Source organism: Zingiber officinale, chromosome 1B (assembly GCF_018446385.1).
Source record: "Zingiber officinale cultivar Zhangliang chromosome 1B, Zo_v1.1, whole genome shotgun sequence".
Taxonomy (NCBI): Eukaryota; Viridiplantae; Streptophyta; class Magnoliopsida; order Zingiberales; family Zingiberaceae; genus Zingiber; species Zingiber officinale.
In genome coordinates, this window is record NC_055986.1 from 67988678 (window position 1) to 68001252 (window position 12575).

The window sequence follows — 12575 nt, forward strand, 5'->3', positions numbered from 1 at the left end:
ATGAGTCTAATTTAGATTTTGACTCATTGAATCAATTTAATTTAATGAATTAGATTCATTATATTAAGTTGGCTCGAATCAAATGGTTAGATTAGATCAACCATGGTAGAGATTGAGTCAAGTTTGACTTGACTTGAGAAGGAAGACCAAAGGTCAATTTTGACTTGACCTTTTGCCACCTCATTGGTGAGTTGGCTTTAGGTGGACCAATAATGATGTTCCACATCATCATGGGTGCCACCTCATGGAAGTTACAAAGCCATTCTCTTTAATGGCTTCATATTAATTGCAATTAATGCAATTAATTTGGGAGGTTTTTGAGAGTGGCCGGCCACTTTGTGTTTGTGGGGGAATTCATTTTTGATTCAAGTGGTGTAACTCCTTTTTCTTCCTTGTGTTCTCTCCTTGCTCTCCCTCCTCTTCCTTGGCGTGACCTATCAAGGTGCTAGCACACCTTTGTTTAGGTTTTCTCCATCAAGAATTGTTCGTGTGGATACTTCTAGAGGACCGACGCTTGACGGTCTAGAGATCCGGCAACTTCTTGGACGAGCGGGAACGCGAATGGCTTCGCTACAAGGGTAATGATCTTAACTTTATTGTAGATCTAAAGTTTTTACAAACTCGTACAAGAAAAAGTTTTTCGAAAAGTTTTTGTTTATGAATCTTTGCACGAGATCCATGGCTTTGGGTGACTCGGGTTTCCGCGACGCGAAAAAGCTGTTTTCGCGGCCCGACGAACCCAACAGTCATAAGCATACATAATGGACATATCACTCATCATAGAAAGACATAATCATACATGGAATCATTTAAATAACATCTCTTAATTCATAGCATAGCATGTGAGGCACATCTAAGTCACTAAACCTTTTATGGCCGAAAGTCAAGAGTAGGGACATGAACTCTAGACAACATACAAACATAAGAATCTCATGCTAACTTCACATCCTATCATAAGAAAGATCATAAGCATGTTAACCTAAATTTTTAAGCCCTCCTAGGTTTCTAATTCTTTCATGGCCGAAACCTTCATGAAGAGCAATCAAATTCTAAACAACATGCAAACATGAAAACCCTAAACTCATATCACATCATATTTCATAAGGAACAACTTGAGCATGTTTAATTTGGGTTCTAAGTTCCATAAGCTTCTATCCTTATCATGGCCGAACCCTAGCAAGCCTTATTCTAGGTTACATGTAGCATGAAGGTGTTGAACCTTAAGCCAATATCCTACACATTTCATGAGGAACATCATAAGCACATTTGGTTCAAGTTCCAAACTTCCTAAACCCATTAACTCAAGGTGACCGAAACATATTAAGCATGGAAACTAGATTTCTAGTGGCATAAGAGCATGGAAAACACAACTACATTTCATAGCATTTATCACAAGAAGCATCATGAGCGTATCTAAGTTGGGTTCTAAATTTCCCTAGGCCTTTAGACCAATAGTGACCGAAACATGTGAGCATGAAAACTAGGTTTCTAGGGCATAAGAGCATGGAAACATTTATCACTAGAAACATCATGAGCATATCTAAGTTGGGTTCTACATTTTCCTAGGCCTTTAGACTAATAGTGGCCGAAACATGTGAGCATGGAAACTAGGTTTCTAATGGCATAAGAGCATGGAAACCACAACTACATTTCATAGCATTTATCAAAAGAAACATCATGAGCATATCCAAGTTGGGTTCTAAGTTTCCCTAGGCCTTTAAACCAATGGTGGCCGAAACATGTGAGCATGAAAACTAGGTTTCTAGTGGCATAAGAGTATAGAAACCACAACACATTTCATAGCATTTATTACAAGAAACATCATGAGTAAACTTAGTTTAAAATCTAAGCATCCTAGCCCTAAAACTTAGTGTGGCCGAAAGTTACATGTAACTAAATTTCTATGTAACAAGCAACCCTAAGAACATCAAACTAGTTTCATATCATTTCATCAAGAAGGTCATGAGCATCTTAGACTTGGTTTAAACTTTCCTAGGCCTCAAATCACAACATGGCCGAATCTTCATAAGCATGAAATAGAATTTCAAACCAACATACAATCAAGGCATAACATTTTAGCTTCATATCTTGTCTTAGGAAAAATCATAGCATGCTTAGTTTTAGGTTAAAAGCTCTCCTAGGCCTTTAGTTCTTCCATGGACGAATATTCATGAGCATAAAAATGGAGTTTCAATCAACATACAAGTAAGAGAAAAAGTTAACAACACCATTTTCATAGGGTACATAACACAAGAACAAGGGAGCATGTTTAGTTTGAGTCTTTAGCTTACCTAGTCCTCTTGTTCATGCTTGGCCGAGAGTTTAAGGTTCATGGATCTAAGTTCTAATTAATCATTCTAGCATGGAAACATTAGATTAACCTCCTACATAAGATACATGTCACAAGAAAAATAATAAGCATATCTAGTTTAAAATTTCTTAGACTCTTCCTTTTGTCTTGGCCGAAATTTCCATAAAGCAACCCTAGTTTTTTTTTTAGCAATCTATCTTCATGGAAAACCATATGAGCTATTGTACCATAGGTGAGGGGAAGCTTACCTAGTGTTTACTTGTTAATCCTTAAGGAAATGGTACCCTTGGTGAAGAGGAAGAAGAGAGCTTCTTCTTTTAGCACTCCTTTTGATTTCTCTTGCTTGGAAGGGTACACCTTGAAGGCTCCTTCTTGTATCTTAGTTTTCTCTTAGGAAGAAGACCTAAACTCGGCTTGTGGTGATGAGGGAGAAGAGCTCTAGTTTCGGCAATGGCGAGGAAGAAGAAAGAAAATGAAATCCTTTTCTTTCTTTCCTTTTTATGCTAAGTGGGTGGAAGAAACAAATATGAATTTTGCTTCCTTTTCTCCTTAATTTATGTATATACTTTTCTAATGAGAATATGTCCTCATTCATCTCCCTTAACTATTCTCATCCTCACTCTCTTAATCCCCATGAAAATAGAGAACAAAATAGAAAAGACAACTTGTCTTTTGCTTACTCCTTTTCTTTACCAAGAGGTAAACAAGAGGAAGAAAGCTACTTGATTTTCTCTTGTTCCCTCACTTAATTATATCTTCACTTTTAACTACAATTCCCATCATTTTCCATTCATATGTTATTCATTATCCTAGTGGTTATCATACATAATTTTATTTTGTATAATATTCCACTATCTGCGATACGGAACCCGTCATTCTTTCCCTCTAAGGTTTCTTGCTTAATTCTTTGGAGACTTTGGTCACCAGTTTGCTTTTCTAATATATTGTCGAACAAGGTCGGTGCTAAGGTCAAAGTGGAGAGTTACCCGGACATGTTTTCGACCTAACGACGCGTAATGTTCCCCGGCTTCTCACAAATTTTGACTATCGATTCGTCTTCAGTATTAAATAGGACTTTAGTATACTGACTAAAGTTAGGCAGCTGACATGTGACGACGGTAGATGCTTTGGCCGCATCCTCCTTGGTGATGGAGAAAATTCTGGCATCCGTCACTACTGGCGGAGCTTCCGTCACTACTGGCGGAGCTTCAGGTCTCCCCTGGCTTATCTACGGGCCTTTTATTGCAGCTTGCATCATGTGTAGCTGTGGAAGAACACCTCTGTTCTGAATCTACGGAGGGATAGGTGTCTGGATCTGAGTAGGGCAGTTCCGAGCCATGTGTCCTTCCATCCCACAGTTGTAGCATCTGTTTGTACCTATACGGCATACCCCTGGGTACTTCTTTCCGCAAGTAGTACATTGAGGGAACATGAATTGCTTGCTGGCTAGACCACTCTTGGAATCACCCCATTGCTTCCTCTTGCCACTGTGATTTCCTTTCCAGCTGGTTCGGTTACTTTGTGATTTCTGTCCCCCTGACTGAGTCTGATTCTTGCCCTCATTCATTGCCTTCTGATAGTGTTCCGTGATCAGGGCACTGCTGATTAATTCTTCGGCGGTCTGCGGTCTATTAACTCCGCCGGCCACGTTCAAGGCTATCTCAGCATCTTCAACATAAGTCTGACTCTTTCTCTCTCTGTACTGACCAATTCTGGGCACAGGCGTGCTAGGCTGTTGAATTTCTTAACGGCTTCATTGACGGATAGATCACCTTGCCCGAACTCGGTGAATTCATCATAGTGTTTATTTGTGACTCGCATATGGAAAAATTCTTCAAAAAATTCTGTTTCGAAGTCTGTCCACATCATCTGATTTACTTGTCTTTTCGCCTTTACTCTGTCCCACCACATTCTGGCATCTCCAGTAAGGCAGAATGATGCACATTTAACCTTCTCGTGTTCAGGCCAATCCAGTAATTCTACTATGCTTTCCACCGTCTTGAACCAGGCCTGTGCGTCCCATGGTTCACAGTTTCCGGAGAAAGTTTCTGGCTTCAGTCTCTGCCACTGTATCAGATATGCCTCCTGACGAACCACTGGAGCTGGGCCTACCGGTGGTGCAGGTGCCGGTGGTGCAGGTGCCGGTGGTACTGGAACAGCTATAGGTATTACTGGTACTACATTCTGGTGTCCTGGCGGGGTAACAGGATTTCCTTGTTGATTTAGTAGAGCAGTGATCATTTGCTGCTGTTTCGTAACTTGACGCTGGAGCTCGGTAACTACATGCATCAAATCAGGTGGAGGTGCTGTTTCCTCTGCTCTGGTATTACGTCTTCTAGCCATCCTTATCTTCATTAATGACAACATAGCTAGCGTAAATTATTACCATTCTTAACCGGACTAACGAAAGGTTAATGTCATTTCTAATCAGTTGTGAGTTTGTTGTGTTATCATCCCTAACCTACCATCATGCAATCTAAACTAAAACTGTGACTTAAAAGAATAAAGTAAGCATGCATACTATTAGTGTACCATAAATAAAATAAATAAATAAATAAACTGAGCATAAATACTATGAATCAAATAAATAAATAACTGAGCATAAGCATAATAGAAATATCTAAATAAACTGAGCATAAGTATCATAAGAGAAATAAATAAATAAACTGAGCATAAGCATCATAAAAGAAATAAATAAATAAACTGAGCATAAACATTATGAGTAAAATAAATAAATAACTGAGCATAAGCATAAAAGAAATAACTAAATAAACTGAGCATAAGCATAAAAGAAATAACTAAATAAACTGAGCATAAGCATCATAAAGAAATAAATAAATAAACTGAACATGAGTATCATAAAGAAATCTTACTAAGCATAAAAATAATTTCTTACTTGGAGCGGCAGAAAGAGACTCGGTGTGTGTGCAGTGGAAAGGCTAACCTGGCTCTGATACCAAACTGTAACGTCCGCCCTCCCTGCTACTCAAAGGGACGGGGTTACTGACTTACTTAACTATTCCAGGATACATACATATTCAAAAATTCTTTCTTATAACATAGAGCAGCGGAAATGTCATAGAGTTATATTGGAATGTAACATAAATACAATGGTTCATGTCAACATAACAAAAGATTATAGCAGGTCTTATTGGTCTCAGCCGAGCCACTGTCGCACACACCTCCTTGCCTCTCCTGCAGCTCCCTTAGGTCATCCATCCCTTGCCTTTATCTGTGGTACAAGGAAGTAAGCTATGAGCACACGAGCTCAGTAAGATTCTTTCCTACTCACAAAAATCCGTATCTCAAGCATAATCATACAAACATATCATCAATGAAAAATAAACATAATCATCAATAGATGAGCATAGTTTCTTATCATGACATATCCTTATGAAACATGTTTCTAACATATCATAAACAAAGAAATCATATGAGGTAGATCATGAGAAGCATAACATATCATGGAACATAGAAAGAAACATATCATATATGAATGGGTGCATTATGCAAAATGTCTTTTCAAAACATATGCCATGTCGAGTGCAAGATGTCTTTATACATATCTTTTAATACTTGAACATAATATCATCATCATGAGGGCCCGGCTTGTACCACATACATACATAGGACAGGGTAGCTAGCCCCGAACCTACTAGGGATCTAGACCCGTTCATAGTCCGTCGGCCTAGGGGCGTACTAAGGAGCCCATCCCTTTTTACTAGACCCGTTCATAGTCCGTCGGTCTAGGGGCGCTTATGGAGCCCACCCTTGGTACAAGCCATACAAAGTAAAGTACATGTCATGCATATCATATCATCATAATTTGTCATATCATATCATCATAAGTGTCATATCATATCATCATAAATGTCATGCTCTTGTCTTAATATAAAGAATGCTCTTAATCCCAACTTAAGGGAAGCAACTCCTTGCCATTTCTTATCATATCATAAGGCATGCATTCTTGGCACATGGCCATCATATAAAACCACTATCATGCTTGGTTCATAAGCTTACATGGATGAGCATGCAACATATTGAAATCATACATGCTTGAGTACATAATCATCATAAGGATCATCTCATGCATAATTCATAACATACATAACCAACATGTTACTGATCTTATCATAAAGCATGCACACTTAAACATAAAACATATCATAAACAAATTCATGGCTTGCTAAGTTTAAGTTTAAAACTTTCTTGAATTCTAAGTTATAGTCATGGCCGAAAGTTCATAACAAAAGAATACTCTTAAGCCACATACAACATGAATACTTAGCAAATCTCATAACATATCATAAGAAGTCTATGAACATACTAAATTAGGTTTTGAGCTTCATGAACCCTAACATCTTATCATGGCTGAAACATCATATAACAAGTAAACTCCTAAGCAACACATGAACATAAATACTTAGCCAAATTACTAACATATCATAAGGAAGTCTATGAGCATGCTAGATTAGGTTTTGAGCTTTATGAAACCCTAAATTCTTATCATGGCCGAAACTTCATAAGCCAAGAATATACACTCCTAAACAACATGTAACATGAACACCTAGTTAATTCCATCATATATCATAAAGAAGTCTATAAGCATACTAAATTAGGTTTGGAGCTTCATGAACCCTAAGGATTCATCATGGCCGAAACTCCATCATGTAGGAAATGAACTTCTAAGCAACATATAAGTACAAGTTTCTATCCCATTTTATAACATATCATCAAGAAACCTAGGAGCATACTAACTTAGGTTTTGAGCTTCATGAACCCTAAAAATTATCATAGCCGAAACATCATGCAACAAGAAGTAGACTTCTAATAAATCTCTTAACATGAATACCTAGCCAATTTGATAACATATCACAAGGGAGCCTATGAACATGCTAAATTAGGTTTAGAGCTTTATGAAACCCTAAATCACTATCATGGCCGAAACTTCACAACTAAGAAATAAACTTATGAACAACATGTAAACATAAATCTTCTTAGTTAATTTCATAACATATCACATGGAAGTCTATGATCATACTAAATTAGGTTTTGAGTTTCATGAACCCTAATATTTCCATCATGGCCGAAACTTCCTCAAGCAAAAACATAGCTTCTAAACAACATATGAACATGAATCTCTAACAAATTTCATAACACATCATAAATAAATCTATGAGCAAGTTAGATTAGGTTTTAAGCCTCATGAACCTTATATTCTTTATCATGGACGAAACTTTCTTCAAGTAAGAACATAAATTCTAGATAACATATGAACATGAATCTCTAGTAAATTTCATAACACATCATAAATAAATCTATGAGCAAGTTAGGTTAGGTTTTAAGCCTCATGATATTTTCATCATGGCCGAAACTTTCTTCAAGTAAGAACATAAATTCTAGATAACATATGAACATGAATCTCTAGTAAATTTCATAACACATCATAAATAAATCTATGAGCAAGTTAGGTTAGGTTTTAAGCCTCATGAACCCTATATTTTCATCATGGCCGAAACTTATAAAAAGGAGAGAAGGATAACAAACATCTTAATAAGTATATCAAGCTTAACATCACACACACATAATTTCTTTTCTAACTAAATTTATATCATAACCTACTAAAGTACATAAGCATGGTTTCTTCTCTTCTCTAAAGAAAAATAATACTCATATACTTATCTTATAATTTCGTGAGTGTTACAATGGCAGCGGAAGATATTTATTAAAATCTACTTTCTATTTTATCATATGCATTTTTTTATTATTATTTTTTTAACATGGCATGTGAACCATAAATCATACTAATATTCATGCATAACTTAATCTATATTTGCTACTTGAACATGAATCATGATCTTATAAATCTACTGACATGAAATAAGTCATCATAAATGTATAACATACTAGTTCAAGTTATCATCATAAACATAAGGTCCAAACTTAGCTCACATGCACAAATCAACCAATAAAGTTTTTAAAACTAAATTAGATCTATCCACCATGCCACTTCCACACACACTTCCTGCCTTTCCTACTGCTCCCCTTAGTTCATCCATTCCTTGCCGAAACATAAAAAAACTATAAGCCCTAAGGCTTAGTAAGTTCCTTTTCTACTCATAAAACCATAAATCATACGTACACATAAAACATATCATAACATGTGAAAGACATAACATAATCACATCATAGCATGTGAGAACATAACATACAACATATCATAACATGTGAGGACATATCATGAAACATATCATAGCATGTGAGGTCATAACATGAAACATATCATAACATGTGAATACATAACATGAACTAATAACATGATCATCCAACCATCATAAACATGATTCCAAAAGTAAATAAGTGTGAAGGAAATCATATAACATGTACATGTAGATGCAAGATGTTCCTTTGAAAACATGCATAATGAAATGAACATATGCAACATGTGTTTTATTTTTTTTCATATCATATACATACTTGAACGTAATATCAACATAAGGGCCCGGCTTGTACCACATAATACATAAATGCGCGCAATCCCTAGGACAGGGTAGCTAGCCCCGAACCTACTAGGGATCTAGGTCCGTTCATAGTCCGTCAACCTAGGAGCGTACTAAGGAGCCCATCTCTTTTTACGAGGCCCGTTTCATAGAACATCGACCTCGGGGCGCTTATGGAGCCCACCCTTGGTACAAGCCATACAAAAAGTAAAATAGCATGTCATACATATCATGTATCATATTTCTTATCATGTCATCATACATATCATGTTCTTGTCTTGTCATACATGTCATATCATGAAGAGAGCTCTTGATCCCAACTTAAGGGAAGCATCTCTTAGGCTTTTCTTCTTACATAAGCCTTTCATAACATATCTCATAAACCATAACATGTTCTTATCATAACATAGAGCATAGCATGTTACATGAAACATAGCATTTATCATGTCATGAAGCATAGCATATCATCTCATGAAACTTAGCATATATCATATCATGAAGCATAGCATATCATATCATGAAGCATAGCATATATCATTCCATGAAACATAGCATATCATATCATGAAATCGTAGCATATAACATATCATGAAGCATAGCATATCATATCATGAAGCATGGAAAACTTAAACTAACCATATATCAAGAATCATACATTATGAGGAAACATAAGCATGCATAGTTAGATTCCAAAAACTTTTCCCTAAACCTATTCTTTCAATCTTGGCCGAAACCTTACTAGCATGAATTCTAAACTTTGGCCAACATAAGGAGCATGAAACTTCAACCAACTATAGATAAATAATCATACATCATAAAGAAACATAAACAAGCATGGTTAAATTTCAAGACCTTGCTCTAAACTCATATACTTGCTTGGCCGAACCCTAAGGTGAGGTTCTAAGATTCATTTGTACAACATGTAGCATGGAAAGTTATCTAATCTCATACAAAAGATCATACAACATGTAGAAACATAACTAAGCATAATTAGGTTAGAAAAACTTAACTCTAAGCTTACACTCTACCTTGGCCGAAACCTACAAGTAGGGTTTCAAGTCTTCTAGTGCAATATGTAACATAAAGTCTTAACCTAACTTCTTACAAGGTATCATACCTCATGAATGAACATAAACAAACATGATTAGGTTTTAAATCTTGTACTTAAACTTCATATCTTATCTTGGCCGAAACTTCTACTAGGGTTTTCATATATATATTTTTTTTATACAACATGAAGCATAAAATTAAACTATCATCACATAAGAGTTCATTCATTAAAGCATGTTATCATAAAAGAAACCTTGTTCTAAACTTCATTTCTATTCTTGGCCAAGACTTGAAGATAGGTTTCTCCAAATTTTATCTAACATGGAGCATGAAAAACCTAAGCTATAAACCTATGGAAAACATACATCATGAAGGAGCATAACAAATATGTTTTCTTTTCAAAACTTTGCCCTAAACCCTATGATTCATCTTGGCCGAAACATTAGGTTAGGGTTCCTAATCTTTTAATAACATATAAAGCCTTAAAACTTAAACTAACAACATATGAAGGATCCTACATCATATAAGAGCATAGGCAAGCATGTTACCAAAAGAAACTTTGCTCTAGACCTTCTCTTTTTGTCTTGGCCAAAACTTCAAGGTGAGGTTCTAGATTCTTTTTTTTTTTTGTACAACATAAAGCATAACTTGTAAACTTGTTAAACCTAAGTGACCACCAATCTATCTTGGCCAAAACTGACAAGGAAATCTCTAAGGTTTCAAAAAAAATGTTTTCATACGAACAAATCGATAACTACTTGTACTGCAGTGAGGGGATACTCACATCCTCTCGCTTAATTTCCTAGAAGTAGTCCTTGGTTGTGAAGCTTTTTCCTAGAGAGCTTGCTTCTTGCTTGGTTCGGCAATGGTGTGAGGGAGAGGAGGTGGTTTCGGTGGAGAGAAGGAGGAAGGAGAAAGAGAGCAACAAAAATGACAATTTTCATTCTTTCCTCCTTTTATTCCAATTGAATGGAAGAAAGAAACATGAATTTTTCCTTCCCTTTTCCTTTACTCATCCTTAATGAAGGGAGAAGGTAAAAACTTTCTTTTCATTGTGAGAAGAAGAAGGAAACTTGGACTTCTCTTCCTTAGTAAAGAGAGCCTTCACTTCCTTACCTTTAACAACAATTCCCCTCTTTTCATATCAACACACCCTTGCTAGGGCTACTGGTTATGACATGAAACAATTTACCAAGAGGTCCAAGGTTCAATCCTTGGTCACGCCTCTTTTTGGGTTCTTTTTATTTTATTTTCTAAAGAAGAATCCACATAAGGGCCATATTATATCATGTATAAATCTATTGAATTATTAAGGCTTATTTTAATCATGCATTAATCTATACTAATCATGCATAAATCTACATGAATTATTAGAGACCCTATGGGTGTTACATCGAAGGGCTGACCGGACGTTTGGCAGGTGAGTAAAGGTAAGTCACTGGAAGGGAGTGACTATGAGGATGCATTCCCGGGAAGGGAACTTAGGCGCTGATCCGGCTTAGAACCATTTCGGAACTCTAAATCGAGATCTTGACTAGATTCCGATCTCGGAAAGATGGAATCTAAGTCATACTCTTTATGTTGAATTTATAAACTGTGCTAATACGTTGTTTTGCAGGATATTCATTATATTTGCCTCGGACTAACATTGTCTTGCAGGAGAAGGAATTTTCTGGAGAAAGGTGGTCTGGGCGACCGGAAGGGATCCGGGCACCCGGAGGCGAGTTCTATCCAAGACGCGGCGTCGACACGTGGAGCTCGCTGGTTGGGACTGCTACGTCACACCAGGGCGCCCAGAAGGGATCCAGGCACCCCGAGCATCCGATAAAAGGAGGGTCAAAGGCGGAGCTCAACACACAACTCAGAATTGACGATCTGCTCTTCTGTGCTCCTGCGATGTTGCGAAATACTCCGACCACGCGCTACTTTTGTTGTTCTTCTTTTGTTGTCGGTATTATTTTTAATTTACTTAGCATTCTTGTACTCAATTTGTATTCAGACTTTCAAATTGCTAGTAATTGCCCATCGAAAGCACCCTCGTGTGCGGGCCTTGGAGTAGGAGTCGCCAAAGGCTCCGAACCAAGTAAATCCTTGTGTTCCCTTTGGCTTGTCTTTTCTCTTTCCGCTACGCTTACTCTTTAAGAATGTTTTTCGATATTCACCCCCCCCCCTCTATCGATTCTTCACGATCCAACAATATCTTACCCCTCCAAGAGCGAGATTTTGGTGAATTTAATGAGGTGGTCGAGCTAATGACCTTAAACAAGCGCTTCTTGGGAGGCAACCCAAGTTCAATTTTGCTTTCATTTTTTTAGTTTCTTTTTAGTTTCATTTTTTTTTTATAATAAAAATATATCCTGCTTAATTTTTTTTGTCAATTTTCTTTTCTAGGACTCAAAGATTAGGAGGAGTGCAATTACATGATGGAGAATTTAATGACATAGGCACGCATCATTTGGTAACTTCTCTTACTTTTAATCTCCTCCATATTGTTTTAGTTTTTATTGAGACAATGAAAAGTTTAAGTTTGGGGGGATGCATTAGATGCATTTGGCTTAGTTTAGTTTTTGCTTATTTCTTTTGCATAAGAAAATTTTCCTAGTTGCATCATTCATGACATCATGGTTGTTTGTTTCTTAATGCAAAATACTAGCACGTTACATCTAGATATTTATGTTGTGTGATTTGGTATGCTAGTATGTCAATTAATCTAT